The 17,183-nt window shown below is 36.2% G+C and overlaps 1 pseudogene; it reads right to left on the bottom strand.

Moving 5' to 3' along the window:
- Positions 1-2,506: 2,506 nt before the first annotated feature.
- LOC102832466 lies at positions 2,507-2,812 on the bottom strand (annotated as a pseudogene).
- Positions 2,813-17,183: the final 14,371 nt, after the last annotated feature.

Raw genomic sequence — 17,183 nt, 5'->3', positions numbered from 1 at the left:
TTTGTCTCAGATATTTTATATTTTTTCTGGACATGTGATGATATGGTCATCTGCTTTTGTTTCTTAGACATTTTTAATGTTTATCTGTGGCCTTTATACTTAAATGAGTATGTATTTTGGTACTTTTTTATGCTTTCTGATTGCTTCCAGTATGATGTAATCAGGGTTTGGTCTTCCCTTTTCCCTCTTCTTATTTCTTAACTCAGAGTAATTTTCACAGGTGTTACCTGTTTCCCTGGTAAATCACAGCTGGTATTGGTTCTTGCCTTGGTTTTGGTATTTTATAAGGTGTGATTGCAGCTTGGCTTTTTGGCAGTGGTTGCTGACTCTTCTCGTGTAATACAGGGGGACAAAGATTCCTCCAAAAGTAGAAGGGAGGCTGTGTAGCAGCCAGACAACAGCAGTTGGGTAAAAAACAGAAACAAAATCAGAAGCACAAATAAAAATGAGAGAAAGAGGAAAAATGGAACAAAGAAAAAACCCCACATATATATATATGTATGTATAAGGAGCTCTGTTAGCGTAGTGGTTACGAATCGGGCTGCGAACCTTAAGGTCAGCGGTTCGAAACTACCAGCTGCTCCATGGGAGAAAGATGAGGCTTTCTACTCCTGTAAAGATTTACACCCTCGGAAACCCTGTACAGGGTCGCTATGGGTCGGAACCGACTCGATGGCACTTAACAACAACAACATATATATGTATATATATAAAATAAAACCGGAAGAAAATAATGCAGCACCAGCGAAAACAAGACTAAATATATCAGTCTTTAATCACAAAAAAGGGAGAGTGGGGCGGAGAAGAAAAGGAGGAAGAAGAGAGAAAAAAAGAAGAAGAAGAAAAAAAATCTGTAGCTTAATATAAGTATTTCTTTAATGTCCTAACTCTCTTTCAGTCACCTCTGCCTTCCTCTCCCTACTGTTAGGTGCTGTTGAGTCAATCCTGACCTGTAGTGATCCTGTATAGGGGCTCCGAGGAGCGGCTGGTGAGCCTGAACCACCGACCCTGCAATTCAAAAGGCTTTGTAGTGTGGCACCTCAACCCACAGTGCTATGCTGGGGCTCCTCTCAAACCAGTGTAGAAGAAAAAAAGAAAAAAGAAAAAAAAAAAGCCAAATAGGACACACATCCATGTCCCCTGTATAGGGTTTCCGTGGAGTGGCTGGTTAGCTTGAACCACAACCTTGCAGTTCGAAAGGCTTTGCAGTGGTGCCTGAACCCACAGCACTACGCCGGGGCACCGTTCAAACCAGTGAGAAAAAGCCGACCAAATAATCTGTGTATCGGCATCTCCCGTATAGGTTTCCATGGAGCAGCTGGTTAGCTTGAACCACTGACCTTGAAGTTCAAAAGGCTTTACAGTGGCACCTTAAGCCACCACACTACGCCAGGAAGCCTCTCAAACCAGTGAGAAAAAGCCGACCATATAGAACTCACATCCACGATTCCCGACCTTGCAGTTCAAAAGGCTTTACAGTGGCACCTTAACCCGACACACTAAGCCAGAACACCTCTCCAACCAGTGAGAGAAAGATGACCAAATGGAATGCACATCCAAGTCTTCCATATAGGGTTATTGGCGGTGCAGCGCCTTAACCCACAGAGCTACACCAGGACCGCTCTCAACCTAGTACAAAAAGTCCGACCAAATACGTGTCTCAGCTTGGGCTGAGTGTGTGAGAGTTCCTGGCAGAGGAAACTGCCAGCAGTGAGGGTGGTCGTGGCCACTAGGCTAAGCCCCTACCTCTATTCACCGACGAATGTAGGTGGGCAAATCATGAGCTCACCTATTACCCTACACCAAAGAAAAAAATAAAATCAGACCCACACAAAATTGGCAGAGAATACTGTGCACCTTTTTTTTTTTTTTTCTCTTCCTTTTCCAAGGTTCCCGCGGCGAGCCTCCGCTGCTGTGTCTCTGTGGCTCATATTTCGTCCCTCCTCCTGGATTCACGCAGGATGTGGCCTCAGGCCTCCGTGCTTGGCCGGCAGATCCAAAAGTACACGATTTCCTGCCTCAGCTCCAAATTCCACAGGCTATAAGTTCTCAAACATTTAAACTATTCCTATCTCTGTGGGTCTAAGCCTTGGAGTCCTGTCCTGCCTCTTTCTTGCCTGGAATTCCAGTTCAGGAAGAACTCTTTTTGATAGGTGAGTGAGTCCTAAATCATAACTTAATCTTGTATTTTGGTACCTAAAAGGTTAACCCAGAGGAAACCCAAGACCATTAACCATTCTGGCTCTTTTGTTTTTTTTTTTTTTGGTGTGTCGGGGGGAGGGTAAGGGTAGTAAGGTGATCCATTTAAAAATATTAATCCAAAAGAAAAGAGCCATTTTTGTCCAATAATATTCCTCTTCTACTTCATTTGGTTAGTGTGTTTCAGAATTTTAAATAAACCGTTGTTGCAGTTGGGAAGGAACAACATCAGATCTATCCACCAAGAAGTTCTGTTGTCATTGGCAAGGCCATCCAGCTCCCAATCATGAGGTCCACTCTGTAATTATTATAGAGGTCCCATATCTATTAGCCTCTTCAACAGCTCCCCATTTTCTTGCCTAGTTATTAGATCACTGCATCCACCTGTACAATCATTACCCATAAAAATTCGAGCTCATGTAAGCTGCTGGAGATAATCTTGAACTGCTTTTGTGTCATTGGAAACTGTGATGTCTACAAATTCCAAGAGCCATTGTTTGAAAGGCAATTGGCAGAGTCTCTCTTGGGTCTTTCTGCAGTAGGGGCTGGTGGGTTTGATGAACACAACCACCTTCCCTGGGTGGAGTCTGCTGTTCACAAACTGTTGGGCCATGCTGACAAGCTATCTCCAGAGGAAGGCTCAATTGCAAGGTATTGCTGGAGTAAATGTAAACTCTACATCCCCTTTTAAATCCAAGTTGAATCCTGTCCATTTTTTAGTTCTCATCAGCAAAATTTTACTTTCATGGGACATTAGTGATATTGTTTAATGGTTTACACACCCTGTTGGATTACTTGTCTTTGCAATGGGCACAATTATAGATTTCTTCTAATCAGCTGAAAAGGTAGTTGTTTTCCATATTTCTTTGCATGAACAAGTGAGCTCCACCAACCTGTGTCAGTTTGCTGAAACACTTCAGTTTGCTGAAGCTTATGTATATAATTGCTATGATTTGTAAAAATAGACTTGTAGTGAATAAATGGTCTTAAAAAATGCTATCATGCAATTTCTAGCATCATTTCTATCACCTTGGTCATGTTTTAAACCCACTGATACTTACTTATTATTTCCAATTTTTAATTCCAATTAATTCCTAGAGCATTGTTTTTGTTGTTGTTGTTGTTGTTTTGTTTTTTGCCAATGCCTTCAGTATACCTTGGACTTTAGTATACCATTGGATTCTTGATCCTATGCTACTTCCTAAAATGGTTGAACATAGATCAATCCTTTTTGGTACAGTGATTCGTATTCTTTCTATCTTCTTTTGATGTTCTTTGTTTCATTCAATATTTTTTTCATGTTGCTGCCAACAAGTTGAATCCAACTCCTATGACCTTTGTAGGGTTTTTGAGGCTTTATATCTTTTGTTGTTGCTTTTGTCAAGTACCATCTAGTAGGTTCTGACTCATAGCGATTCTGTCAAGGATTTCTAAGGAGCAGCTAGTGGATTTGAACCAATTATAATGTGGTTCGAAATCAAGTGCTGATTCTACAGCACCTGTTTCTTCCACTGAACTGTTATTTGAACTGCTGACCTTGTGGATAACAGCTCAATGCTTAGTGTGTTCTTCCCTTTTATTTCTTTAACTCCTGTTCTTTGTACATTTTTATAATATTTTACTTTTTCTTCTTGAACTGCTGTTTGAAAATTTCTAACTCTTCTAATTCATGATTACTTTTTGTCACTTCACTTCTTTGTGCTGAATAGCAAGTTTCAAAGTCTATTCCTACATCCATTTTGTTGTGTTTTTTCTTTCTTTTCTTTTTAATGCCCTTTTGATTTCTTCATCATGATGTTCTTGATGTCAACTCACAATTTCTCAGGTCTTCAGTCATTAGTGTTCAATGCACAAAACCAGTCTTGAGATGATCTCTAAATTTAAGTAGGATATCTGTTACTGTTGTTAAGTGTCATTAAGTCAGTTCTAACTCATAGCAACCCACATAGGGTTTCCAAGTAATGGCTAGTGGATTTGAACTGTTGACTTTGCTGTTCAATCTGACCTTATGATACAGTGATTCTCTTATTGTGTCATACCAGGATTCTAAGTAAAATGAAGTCTTGATCATATTTTGACTTTCATGGATTTATTTTCAATTGTTTTCAACTTCATCCAGAATTTTCATATGAGCAATTCATGGACTGTTCCACAGTTGACAGCTGGCCTTATTTTGACAGATGATATATAGGTTTCCCATCATCTCTTCCAATGTATGTACTCAATTTCATTTTAGCTGAAGCTTATGTATATAATTGCTATGATTTGTAAAAATAGACTTGTAGTGAATAAATGGTCTTAAAAAATGCTATCATGCAATTTCTAGCATCATTTCTATCACCTTGGTCATGTTTTAAACCCACTGATACTTACTTATTATTTCCAATTTTTCATTCCAATCAATTCATGTAGATTTCATGTTTGACCAGTTTCAGACTGATGAAGTTGGTAGAAATCTTGAATATTTTGTTATTTACTTTGTGTTTGGTACATAAAATTGAATAATAGTTTTACTGATATTTGTTTATGTGATATAATTATTGCCCTATCATGACAACACTGCACTTCAAGATAAGTCTTGTGTTGTTGTTGTTGTTAGGTGTCATCTAGTTGGTAGCAACTCATAGCAACCCCATGAAAACATAATGAAATACTGCCTGGTCCTGAGCCAACCTCACAATTGTTGCCACGCTTGAGTCCATTGATCCTGTCACTTGGACAATCTATCTCGTGGGGGGGTCTTCTTTTTTTTCTCTTACCCTCCACCTTCCCAAAGATGATATCCTTCTCCAGCAATTGCTACCTACTGACAATATGTCCAAAGTATGAGAGAAAGTTTGGTCATCCTGGCCTCCAATGAACACTCTGGCTGTACTTCATCTAACACCGACCTGTTGGTCCTTTTGGCAGCCCATGGCACTTTCAATATTCTCCTCCAACACCATAATTCAAAAACATCAATTCTTCTATGGTCTTCCTTATTCACTGTCCAGCTTTTGCATGTATATGAGGTTATTGAAAATACCATAGCTTGGGTCAGGCACACCTTAGTCCTCAAACTGATATCTTCGCTCTTCAACACTTTAAAAAGGTCTCGTGCACCAGATTTGCCTAATGCAATATGTCGTTTGATTTATTGACTGCTGCTTACATGCGTGTTGATAGTTGATCCAAGAAGAATGAAGTCTTTGACAACTTCAATCTGTTCTGCATTGATAAGAATGTTGTTTATTGGTCCAGTGGTGAAGATATTTGTTTTCTTTACTGATCTTTATGCATTCTATTTGGTAAATGGTTTCAAATTTTCCTAGATTCTTATTTTGTATATTTAACTTTTGGATGATTAATGGTTGTTTACAGTGTTCTTCCCATTTTGGATTGTACCTCTTTAGCAAATGAAGGTACTGAAAGCTTTGCTCATCAATGTCATTAAGTTCACTGTACTTTAAGAAGACAGTTGTTACCCAGCTGTAGTCTGAGTGCCTTCCAACATGAGCGGATCATCTTCAAGCACTGTATCAATATTTTGCTGTTTCAGTGCTTATATCTTTTAGAAATAGTCCACTTTACTTATAATTATTTGTCTAGAATCTCTACTGAAAATTGTTCATCATGGGTGACTTTGCTTTTACCTAATATATCAGTGACATAGCTTCCAAGCTGCCAAATAATTGGTGGAAAGTTTAGGAGTAGAAGTGATTTCCTAGATAGTCATTAATATATCGTATTTTCCGATCTTTTTGCTACACAATATAGTAACTGCTGTCTTCAACCATCCATCATGACATGACTATCAAGAATAACTTTCTCCAAACTGTCTGACATAATGAACACATGGGAAAATATGAACATAATATGAAAGTAAGAGTTGCCTCCCAGAAAGACTGCAATTGTTTGAAAAGACTGATTTAATTACCTTAAATAAGAACATTTGGGAATTTTCTTATTTAAGGTAATGAAATCAGTTTCCTGATTTAAATAAGAAGATTTAGGAAATTCATTATTGACAAGGGATGATAAATTTTGCACCTCCCCTCACAAATGAACTATTTAGAGGAATTAGCATGAAATTCAATAAAAATTATTATCTATTAACAAATAAAACTTGGAATAAAGTTTTAAAAAGGCCTCAAAAGAGATATTTAATGCTTTGTATAAGAAAATATCCACCACACATCTGTCAATTTGTCATACTATGGTGGCTTGTGAGTTGCTGTGATTCTGAAAGGTATGCCACCAGTATTTTAAAGACCAGCAGGGTCACCCATTGTGGACAGGTTTCAGATGAGCTTCCAGACGAAGACAGACTAGGAAGAAGGAGTGACGAACAATTTACAAATATTTAGTCACTCAAAACCTTATGAATAGCAGAGAAACACTGTCAGATATAATGCCAGAAAATGAGGTCTTCAGGTTAGAAGGCAATCAAAGTGTTACTGGGGAAGAGCAGCCTCCTCAAAGTAGAGTTGACTGTGATGACATGAATGGAGTAAAGCCTGTGGGAGTAAAGGATCAGGACATTCATTTGCTGATGGGACACAGTTTAAAATGAAGAAACAGCTGTAAACATCCATTAATAATCAGAACATGGAATGTGCAAAGTATGAATTTAGGAAAATTAGAAATTGTCAAAAATGAAATGCAATGCATAAACATTGATATGCTAGTCTTTAGTGAGCTGAAATGGACTGGTATTGACCTTTTTTAATCTGACAACCACATGGTTTACTATGCTGAGAATGACAAATTGAAGAGGAATAGTGTTGAATTCATTGTCAAAAAGAACATATCCTGATCAGTAATGAAGTACAACATTCTCTATAACAGAATAATTTCCATGTGCCGACAGGGAAACCTAGTTAATACCACTATTATTCAAATTTACCCACCAACCACTAAAGCCAGTGAGGAAGAAGTAGAAGAATTCTACCAAATTCTTCAATATGGAGTTGATCAAACATGCAATCAAGATGTATTGATCATTATTGGTGATTGGAATGCAAAGGTTGGGAACAAAGAGGAAGGATCAGTAGTTAGAAAATATGGCCTTGGTGAAAGAAGTAATGCTGGAGATCACATAATAGAATTCTGCAAAATCAATGATTTGTTCATTTCAAATACCTCCTTTAGAAAGCATAAGAGACTGCTATACACATGGACCTTGCCAGATGGAAAGCATAGAAATCAAATTGACTGCATCTGTGGAAAGAAACGAAGGAAAAGCTCCATATCACCAGTCAAACAAGACCAGGGTAGACTGTGGAACAGACCATCTATTGCTCATATTCAAATTCAAACTGAAGAAAATGTAAACAAGTCCAGGAGCCAAAACATGATCTTGAATACATCCCACCTGAATTTAGAGATCATCTGAAGAACAGATCTGACACATTAAACACTAAAGACCAAAGACCAGAAGATTTATGGGATGACATCAAGAACATCATACAGGTAGAAAGCAAAATGTCATTAAGAAGGTAAGAAAGAAGAAAAAGGTCCAAATGGATGTCAGAAGAGACACTGAAACGTGTTTAGAGATGTTAAAGCATATGGAAGAAATGAGGAGGTAAAAGAGCTGAAGAAAATTTCACAGGTCAGCTCCAGAAGATAAAGCCAAATGTTAAAACAAAATGTGCAAAGATCCGGAGTCAGAAAACCAAAAGGGAAGAGCACACTCAGCATTTGTCTAGCTGGGGGAACTGAAGAAAAAAATAAAGCCTTGACTTTTCTTATTGAAGGATTTTCTGGGCAAATTATTGAGTAATGCAGAAAACATCAAAAGAAGATGGAAGGAATACACAGAGTCACTGTACCAAAAGGAAATGGTTGAAGTTCAACCATTTCAACAGGTAGCATAAGATCAAGAGCCAATGATACTGAAAGAAGAAGTACAAATTGGATTGAAGGAATTGATAAAGAACAAGGCACCAGGAATTGATGGAATAAAAATTGAGATCTTTCAAGAAAGTGAGATGGCACTGCAAGCATTCACTCATCTCTGCCAAGAAATTTGCAAGACAACTATCTGGCCGACTGGTTGAAGAAATCCGTGTTTGTGCCCATTCCAAAGAAAGGTAACCCAACAGAATGCGGAAATCATTGGACAACCTCTTTGATATCCCATGCGAGTAAAGTTGTACTAAAAGTAATACAGAAAGATCTACAAGAATACATTGAAAGACAACTTCCAGAGGTTCAAGCCAGATTCAGAACAGGCATCTTGGCTGAAAGCAGAAAATATCAGAAAGATGTTTACCTGTGCTTTATTGACTATGCAAAGGCTTTTTATTGTGTGGATCATGAAAATCTATGGACAACATGAGTATACCTGAATACTTAATTGTGCTAATGAGGGATCTGTACATGGACCGAGAGGCAGCTGTTCGAACAGAACATCGGAACACTGAATGGTTTAAAATTAAGAAAGGTGTGCGACAGGGTTGCATTCTTTCACCATACTTATTCGACCTGTATAATGAGCAAATAATCCAAGAAGCTGCGTTATATGTAGAAAACATGGGATCAGGATTGGAGGAAGACTCATTAACAACCTGCGATATGCAGATGATACAATCTTTCTTGCTGAAGTGAAGAAGACTTAAAACATTTACTAATGAAGATCAAAGAGCACAGCCTTTTGTATGGATTACATCTCAATGTAAAGAAAACAAAAATCCTCACCACTGGACCAATAAATAACACTCTTATCAATGGAGAAAAGATGGAAAATTTCAAGGACTTCATTCTTCTTGGATCAATCACTCATGGAAGCAGCAATCAAGAAATCAAAGTACATATTGCATTAGGCAAATCTTCTTAATAAGACTTTTTTAAAGTGCTGAAGAGCAAAGATATCAACTTGAAGACTAAGGTGTGCCAGACCCAAGCCATGGTATTTTCAGTAACTTCATGTTCATGCAAAAGCTGTACAGTGGATAAGGAAGACTGTAGAAGAACTGATGCTTTTGAATTATGGTGTTGGAGGAGAATATTGAAAGTGCCATGGGCTACCAAAAGAACCAACAGATCTGTGTTAGAAGCAGTGCAGCCAAAGTGTTCCTTGGAAGCCAGGATGGCCAAACTTTGTCTCTCATACTTCGGACATAGTGTCAAGAGGGACTAGTCACTGGAAAAGGACATCATGTTTTGTATAGTGTAGGGTCCGAAGAAAAGAGAAAGACCCCAAAGTGAGATGGATTGGCCAAGTGGCAGCCTCAATAGACTCAAATGTGGCAACAATAGTGAGGTTGGCCCAGGATCGGACAATGTTTCATTCTGCTGTGCATAAGGTCGCTATAAGTTGGTATCGACTCTACGGCACCTGACAGCAACAATAATGAAATCTGTTTTTCAAATATGAACAAAAAGATAGTGATATTTATAATTAAGGCAAACTACTTTGCCATATTTAAAACTTAACCCAAATATACTCCTAAAGTGTTCTTAAAACCAAGCATCAATTTATCTTAAGTTGTAAAAAATGTTTCTTGGACATTTTGCTCTTTTAATAACTATCTATGTTAGATCAAAGTGATGACCAAATTTTTAAAAATTAAATAGGACACTTAGTGGTCATTGAGTCTATGTTAATGTGTGAAGAACAACTCAGAAAAGGGACGTGGGAATGGTTGGACTTCATAAAGAATTAAATTGATATTACTGAATTGTATATACACAGCGAACATACACCAATTCAACTATTAGTTTGAATTGGTGTATGTTTGCTGTGCATTTTCTCAACAACAAAATAAAATGAGATAATACACTGGCAAATGCATACATTAAGGAAATGTGGATAAAATAAAAAGCATTGTCTATTATCACACTAAAGCAGTTTATTATGTAAATAAAAATAATACTTAGGCCTTGAAGAAAACATGAGTCAATTGATTTCTTAAATTGGAAAGAGTTTGCTTATGTTCATTCCAGTATAGAATTTAATTCTGAATGCTGGCCATACTATACAGATAACCTCTGAAGGTAATAATTGCATTAAAACTAAATTTTCTGCCCTTGAAGTCAATGAATACCTTGTTTCCACAGATATGAGCACAAATTAAGCAAGTCTACTACTGTTGATTTTTTTTTTTTTTTTTTTAGTGATGAAGTTTCTGTCATGGACATAGGGGATGATTAAATATTTTTGGCTGAGAGAGTAAGTATTGATTAAATGCAGTACACTGGTTTCAAAAGATGTGCCTTTGTAATAGATAATTTTATGATCAATACTTCATGAAGATACCATAATAGTGTGCTACCTAACTGATGTTCTTAATATGAAAACCATTTAGTCTGTATATAACCTAACCTTTAATTGTTAACAGTGATCCAATGATGTCTGATGGAAATTTTATGTCTGCACTAATAAGATTTTGATTGCAAACAGCATCATTTTGTTTTAAGGGGGAGAAACATGAGATTTCTAATAGTAAGGTTTATGAAATTAAGTATGCCAATTAAACACATATTTTAACAATGTAATATGATGACTTTTAAAATTATGAATTAGTAAAGCTTTAAAAATACTATAATGAGCAATTTATCTAATAAATAAACCCTAGTAATATAAATACCTCAGAATATGTTTCTTAGAAGGTCACATGGCAAATAGAAACATCACTTGACTAATCAGAATTTTTTAAATTATTAAAATGCATTAAAATAAATTTGGATTTTCCCTGAAACTACTTTTCTGTTGTTTTAAATTAGTCAAATGTTCAAGAAACTAAGATGATCATACTGATACATGCATAAAAGCCAGAATAGTGAGACTTAGTTTCTCATAATTCAGCTGCTTCACTTTTAATATTCTCCAACTAAAATTAATCAATTCTTCTATTCCCTTCTTTACTCATTGTCAAACTTACACATATGTATTAGGGTATTGAAAGTACCATGGCTTGGGTCAAGCCCACCTTAGTCCTCAAACTGATATCTTTGCTCTTGAGCAATCCAAGGAGTTCTTGTACAGTAGATTTGTCTAATGCCATACAGTGTTCCTGTTTCATCCACATACATACGTGTTGACTGCTGCTTCTATGAATGTTGATGGCAGATCCAAGCAAAATGGTCTTTGACAACTTCAAAATTTGCTCAATTTATCATGGTTTTATTTACTGTTGCAATGGTGGGAATTTTTGCTTTCTTTACATTGAGGAGCAACTCATACCTTTATTCTTCATGGAATCCACCTGTTTGAATTATTTGCTCAACATACAGATTGACTAAATAAAGACTATAACTGTGGTGCACACCTTTTCTGATTTAAACCATTCATTGTTACATTGTTCTGTTAAAAAAATGCTCTCAATTCATCTGTGCACAGGATCTTCTTGAGAATAATTAAGTGCCATGGAGTACCCATTCTTTGCAATGTTATGCATTCTCCACAAAGAAGAGAGCTTTTGCATAGCCAAAAGAAGACAAATAAACCTCTTTCTGGTACTCTGTGCTTTCTGTCAGGATATAGCTAAATTAGCAAACTGCCATTTGACATAGTCTAAAACAGAGTGTGAAATTCTTAAGAAAAGATTTACACAGATGGAAAAATCACCTTTAGAAATGGAAAAAACCCAGATATAAGATATGGTGAAAAAAAGTAGCTTATCATTTGTTATTGAAGTCCTGGTGTGGTGCTATAAGATACTGGATTGCGAACCACAGATTGGCAGTTCAAACCCATCCACTGCTGCTCATAAACCCTATACAGTTTGGCTAAAAGTCAGAATTGACAGTTGTTGTTGGGTGAGGTCCAGACAGTTCTGACCCATTGAGACACTATGTACAACAGAACAAAACACCACCCAGTCCTGTGGCATCCTCATATTTGCTGAGCTCACTGTTTCTGTCACTGTGCCAGTCCATCTCATTGGGGATCTCCCTCCTTTATTGTTCCTACACTTTACCTAAAATGATGTCATTCTCCATAGACTGGTCTCTTCTGAAAATATGTTCAAAGTATGAGAGACAAAGTCTGGCAATTTCGGCTTCTAAGGAGCACTATGGTTGTACTTCCAAAACAAATTTGTTTGTTCTTCTGATAGCACATGGTACCTTCAATACGCTTTTCCAACACCATAACTCAAATGCATCAATTTTTCTATTTTTAAACCATTTTCCTGATTTTAAACCATTAAGTGTCCCTTTATTCTGTTTGAATTACTGTCTTTTGTTCTATGTTTGTGTTACTCATGAGCACAAATAAACGTTCCAAATAACACTCATTCTCCACAGTGTTGTCCGTAGCTTGTCGTGATCCTCACAATCAAAAGCCTTTATATAGTCAATAAATCACAGGTAAATATCTTCCTTATATTCTCCGCTTTCAGTCATGATCCACCTGAAATCTGCAATGATATACATTGTCTATGTCTGATATCAGCTTGAAACTCTGGCTGTTACCTGTCAATGTACAGTTTCAACTGTATTTGAATTACTTTTAGAAAAATTTTATTTGCATGTGATATTAATGATATTGTCCAATGATTTCCACATTCTATTGTGCCACCACTCTTTAGAGTTGTCACAAATATGGGTCTCTCTCAATCAGTTGGTAACATAGCTGTCTTACAAATTTCTTGGAAAAGATGAGTGTGTACCTCCACTACTGCATCAATCTGTTGAAAATTTTTAATTTGTATTCTGTCAATTCTGGAGTCTTGTTCCTTGCCAATGCCTTCAGTGAACTTTTGACTTCTTCCTTCAGGACCACTGGCTCTTGAGCATATGCTACCTCAAGAAATGGTTGATATTGAAGTTTTCTTTTTAGTATATTGACTCCGTTTATTCTTTCCATGTGCTTTTGATCCTTTCTGCATTAGAAAATATGTTGTTGAAAGAATCCTTTAGTATTGTGAGTCCAAGCTTCAAATTTTTTCTTCAGGTCTTTCAGCTTGAGAAATGCTATAAGCATGTTCTTCAATCGTGGTTTCCTAAATCCAGATATTTGCACATTTCATTATAATATTTGACTTTACCTTCTTGAGCTACCCTTTGAAATTTTCAGATCAGCTCTTTTACTACCTCATTTCTTACATTTGCTTTAGCATTTCTATGCTTGATAGCACATTTCCGAGTTTCTTCTGACATCTGTTTCATCTTTTCTTCCTTCGTTATTTACTTAATAACCATTTGCTTCCTTCCTGTATGATGTCATCCACCACTTTTCTGGTTTTCAGTCATAAGAGTCTAATGCATTAAATTTCATCTTGAGATGACCTCTAAATTCCGTGGGTTATGTTGAAGGTCATTGGCTTTTGTGGACCTGTTTCTTCAGCTTCAGCCTGAGCTTGCATATGAGCAATTGATGGTCTCTTTTGCAGTCTGCCCCTGGCCTTGTTTTAGCTGATGATACGGAATTTTTCCATCATCTCTTTTCACAGATGTAGTCTATTTGATTTCTGTGTATTTAATCAGGTGACTCCATGTGTATAATCATATTTTATGTTGTTTAAAAAATGTATATTTAAAATGAAGAAGTCACTGTCTTACAACATTTTATCGTGTATTCTTTAGCAGCATTTCTATCACCAATGCCTTATATTCAATTACTGATTCTCTTTGTTTCCAACCTTTTCATTACAATCACGAGCAGTTTTCAATACACTTTCATGGCCTATTTGATCAGTTTCCAAGTGAAGTTGTTTTTTATTTGTTGTTAAGTGCTGTTGAGTCAGTTATGACTCATAATAACCCTGTATATGATTTCCAAGGAGTGGCTGATGAGCTTGAACCACCGACTTTGAGGTTCAAACCAACCTTGCAGTCCAGAACTATAATTCAAGTGCTACTTCAGGACTCCAAAGAAATTGGTAGAATTCTTTAATTTAATCACTTTTGGCTTTAATTGTTCATGGATACATTTTAATAATAGTGGTATTTACTTGTATTTTGGGTGGGCATATGGATATTATACAATCATAGACAGCAATATACTTTAAGACAGATCTTGAAATGTTCTTTTTTGATGATGAATGTGATGTAATTTCTCTGCAATTTGTCTTTCTCGTCATAGTAAACCATGTGATTCTCAGATTTAAAATGGCCAATACAAGTCCATTTCAGCTCACTAGTGCATATGACATCAATGTTATGTGTTCTATTTTATTTTTGAAACTTTCTATTTTCCTAGATTCATATTTTGTACCTTGGCTTCCAAGGAACATTCTGGCTATATTCATTAAAGATTTGTTTCTCCTTCTGGAAGTTCATTATACTTTAAAGTTTTTCTCCAACACCATAATTGAAACATATCAATTCTCAGGTATTCCTTATTCATTGTACAACTTTCACATGCATATGAGGCGATTAAAAATACCTGTCTTCACACAGGCTCACTTATATCTTTACTCTAAAATACTTTAAAGGGATCTTGTGAAGCAGATTTGCGTAATGCAATAATTTGTTTGAGTTCTAGATTGATGCTCTCATGAGGGTTAATGGTGAATCCAAGCAAAATAAAGTCTTTTTAAAACTTAAATCTTATCTCCATTAATCGTTATATGATTTATTGGTCTAGTTGTGAGTTGTTGTTATTTTTTTCCATTTTCTTTACATCGAGATGCAATCCATCCTGAAGGCTGCAAACTTTGATCTTCATCAATAACAATTTTAAGTCCTCTTTACTTCAAGCATGCAAGATTTTATCATCTGCAGAATGCAGGTTGTTAATAAATCTTCCTCCAATTCAGATGCCACATTCTTCTTCATATTATTCAGCTTCTCAGATTATTTGATCAGCATAAGGGTTGGATACATATAGTGAAAGGATCCAATCTTGATTTTAAATCTTTCAGCATTTTTTTTGTATTATTCTACTAGCTGCAGGTTACTCTAGGTCCAGGTTCTTCATGGACACAATTAAGTGTTCTGGAACATCAATTATTTGCTATATTATCCATAGTTTGTCATGATCCAAACATTTGAAAGCCTTTTCAGAGTCTATAAAACACAAGTAAACATCTTTCTGTTATTCTCTGCTTTTGGCCAAGCAACCTACTTTTGAATGTTTAACAACTGATAAACTTATAAATAGAAACAGAAAATTGTCAGATATAGTGCTAGAAGATGAGTCCCTCAGGTTTGAAGACACTCAATATACAATGGGGAATCAGTTGCTTCCTCAAAGTAGAGTCAATCATAATAATATGACTGGGACAAAGCTTCAGTAATTTGTCTATGGGGTATAACTGAAGATGAATAGAAACAGCTACAAATATCCATTAATAAACAGAACAGGAAATGAATGAAATATAGATCTAGGAAAACAGGAAGCTGTCAAAAATGATATGAAGCACATAAAGGTCAATATCCTAGGCATTGATCAACTGAAATGGTGTAGTATTGGCCATTTTGAATCAGTCATATGACTTACTATACAGAGCGTTTCAAATTGAAGAAGAATGACTTTGCATTCAATGACAAAAAACTGTGCTAAAGATAATACAAAAACAATTGCAACCATACATTGACACAGAACTTCCAGAAGTTCAAGCCAGATTCAGAAAAGGACATGAAAATGAGGGATATCATTTCTGACATCAGATGGATCCTGGCTGAAATCAGAGAATATCAGAGAGTTGTTTACCTGTGTTCTGTTGACTATACAAAGGCTTTTGGTTGTATGGATCATGACAAGCTAAGAACAACATTCTGAAGAATGAGTATTTTGGAACACTTAATTGTGCTCATGAGGAACCTATACACAGACCAAGAGGCAGTTGTTCAAACAAAACAAGGAAACATCTAGTGGTTTAAAATTAGGACATGTGTGTGTCAAAATTATATTCTTTCACCATACTTAATCAATCCATATGCTGAGCAAACCATCCAAGAAACTGGATTACATGAAGAAAAACATGACATCAGGATTGGAAAAAGACTCATCAACAACCTGCAATAAGTAGATGGTACCTTTCTTGCTGAAAGTGAAGAGGACTTAAAATACTTACTGATGAAAACCAAAGACCACAGCCTTTGGTATGGATAAAGAAACCAAAATCCTCACCACTTTACCAATAAACAACATCTATATAAATGTAGAAAAGATTGAAGTTGTCAAGGATTTTATTATGCTCAGATAAACCATCAGCAGTTATGGAAGCTGCAGTCAAGAAATAAAATAATGTATTGCATTAGGCAAATCTGCTACATAAGACCTATTTAAAGTTTTAAAAGCAAATATGTTACTTTGAAGACTAAGGTGTGCCCCTGACGCAAGCCATGTTAGTTTCAATGGTTTCATATACATGTGAAATTTGGACAGTGACTAAAGAAGAATTGATGCATTTGAGTTATGGTGTTGGAGGAGAATATTAAAAGTACCTTGGACTGCCAAAAGAACAAATAATTCTGTGTTGGAAGAAGTACAGCCAGAATGCTCCTTTGAAACCAGGATGGCCAGACTTTGTCTCTCATACTTAGAATTATTATCAGGAGGGATCGGTGCCTTCAGAAAGATATCATGATTAGTAAAATGGAGGATTGGAGAAAATAAGAAGAACACCAATGAAATGGAATGGCACACTGCTAGCAGCAATGGGCTCAAACATGGCAATGATTGTGATGTTGGTGCAGGACAGGGCAGTGTTTCATTCTGTTGTGCATAGGGTAACTATGAGTATGTACCTACTTGATGGCACCTAACAATAGAGCAACAATCTTGAAGTACAATGTTGTCTGTGATGGGATAATATCCATACACCTAAAAGCAATACCACTTAATACCATTATAATTCAAATTTATGCACCAACTAGTAAAATCAATGATGAGAACAGTAAAGACAGCTACCAAATTCTCTATTCTCAAATTGATCAAGCATGTAATTAAGATGTGCTGGTAATTACTGTTGATTGAAATGTGAAAGTTGGAAACAAGCAAGATCAGTAGTCAGAAAAATATGGTCTTGGTGATAGAAATAATGCTAGAAATATCATGATAGAATTTTTCAAGATCAATGATTTCTTCATTGCAAATACCTTTTGAA

This window comes from Chrysochloris asiatica, unplaced genomic scaffold, assembly GCF_000296735.1.
Source record: "Chrysochloris asiatica unplaced genomic scaffold, ChrAsi1.0 scaffold00303, whole genome shotgun sequence".
NCBI lineage: Eukaryota > Metazoa > Chordata > Mammalia > Afrosoricida > Chrysochloridae > Chrysochloris > Chrysochloris asiatica.
This window is presented reverse-complemented; position numbering and strand designations above follow the sequence as displayed.